Below are 2,042 nucleotides of genomic sequence, written 5' to 3'. Positions count from 1 at the left end.
AGTACTAAATAAAGCAGGGCAAAAAACAGGGGAGGATAATTGTTGTAATTAATTTCAATTTCAGCTCTTAGAGGAGTAGCAGCTCTGTATTCTCCACCCCTAGCCACGTGACAGACAACTGTGCACATGTTCCTGGAGAAGTTTAAACATAGCTGTGGCAGCCAACTTGGGCAAAAAGAATTCTGTTCTCCAAATATCAGGGATCTATGCTCTGCCTGCTGATTGCCCATTCTGATCTCACAGAGAAGCACCTCCTTTCATTGTTACAAGCCCTTCCCCCTCTGATCAAAGTGACTTCCAGGGCCAGTGCCCATTTCCCTACACTTCATTTTTCTCTTTCTGGGAGCCAGACATTTAAAAAATAACTACATATACAGGAAAAATTAGAAAGTGAGAATGCATGTCCTAGAAAGGGCTCAGAAAAAAATGTGAAAATATCGTTAAGTTTTCATTTCAGACTGATCCTCAACATACGGACAGACTAAAGCAATAAAAAACAAACAAAAACAAAACAGCACTCACAAAAACAGTAATAAAATAAAATCACTCCCTAGGGAAGGGGGAGAAATGGATTTCCAGAGTTACCACATTATTAGATTCAAATGTCCGATTTTTTAAAAAAAAGAAAAAAGTCACAAGGCATACAAAGAAATATGAAAGCTTTTTTAATAAATCAATAATAATTGTCCCTGAAGAAGATCTGATGGAAGATCTGCTAGAGAAAAAGTTTTAAGACAACTGTCTTTAAGATGCTTAAAGAGCTTTCCAGACCTGGCTAAGGAGGAGGCGCCATCATGGGAGTTGACATTTACCACAAGGACAGAAAGGTTCCACACAAGGAGCCCAAGAGCCAGGACATTTACCTGGGGCTGTTGGTCAAACCATACAGGTTCCTGGCCAGAGGAACCAACTCCACCTTCAATTAGGTTATCCTGAAGAGATTGTTCATGAGCCGCATCAACTGGCCACCGCGGTCCCTTTCCTGGATGATCCGGAAGATGAAGCTTCTTGGCCGGGAAGGCAAAACAGCTGTGGTCGTGGGGGCTGTAACTGATGGTGTTCATGTTCAGTTCAGTTCAGTTCAGTCACTCAGTTGTGTCCAACTCTTTGCGACCCCATGAACTGCAGCACGCCAGGCCTCCCTGTCCATCACCAACTCCCTCAGTCCACCCAAACCCATGTCCATTGAGCCGGTGATGCCGTCCAACCATCTGATCCTCTGTCGTCCCCTTCTCCTCCTGCCCTCACCCTCAGTCTTTCCCAGCATCAGGGTCTTTTCAATTAGTCAGCTCTTCGCATCAGGTTCGTGTCCAGGAGGTGCCCAAACTGAAGCTTGCGTGCTCTGCGAGTGAGCGGCCGCGCCCAGAGTCGCATCCTCAAGGCAGGGGGCAAGATCCTCACCTTTGACCAGCTGGCCCTGGCCTCTCCCAAGGGCTGTGGCACTGTCCTCCTCTCTGGTCCTGACAAGGGGCGAGAGGTGTACAAGGCATTTCGGCAAGGCCCCAGTAACCCCGCATAGCTACCTCAAACCCTATGTCCGCTCCAAGGGCCGGAAGTTGGAGTGTACCAGAGGCCAACGAGCCGCTCTGCCGTGGCTGCAAAAACTAACCTGAGAGTCTACCTTGTTATTAAAAAGATTTTGGATGAAAAAAAAAATGTTCAAGGAACTAACTTGAAGAGAGTCAATACAATGAATGAATAAGATGGAAATATCCATACAGAGATTTTTTTAAAACTAAAAACAAACAGCAAAGAAATTCTGGAACTGAAAAATACAATAACCAAAATGAAAAAACCATTAGAGGGATTCAAAGGCAAATTTAAGCAGGCAGAATAAAAAAGCAGTGAACTTGAATGATGATAGAAATTCTCAAGTCTGAAGAACAGAAACAAAAAAATATCTGTGATATATCATAAAAATATATCAAAATACTCATTGTGGGAGTCCCAGAAGGAGAAGTGAGAGAGAAAAGGAAGAGTTTTTGAAGAAATATGACAGAAAACTTACAAAATTTGGTGAAAGATATGAATATAAATACCCA

General features: G+C 43.4%; 1 pseudogene; it reads left to right on the top strand.

Moving 5' to 3' along the window:
• The first annotated feature begins 794 nt into the window (after positions 1 to 794).
• On the top strand, positions 795 to 1,613 carry LOC113902862 (annotated as a pseudogene).
• Positions 1,614 to 2,042: the final 429 nt, after the last annotated feature.

This window comes from Bos indicus x Bos taurus, chromosome 13, assembly GCF_003369695.1.
Source record: "Bos indicus x Bos taurus breed Angus x Brahman F1 hybrid chromosome 13, Bos_hybrid_MaternalHap_v2.0, whole genome shotgun sequence".
In the NCBI taxonomy this organism is placed as follows: domain Eukaryota; kingdom Metazoa; phylum Chordata; class Mammalia; order Artiodactyla; family Bovidae; genus Bos; species Bos indicus x Bos taurus.
This window is presented reverse-complemented; position numbering and strand designations above follow the sequence as displayed.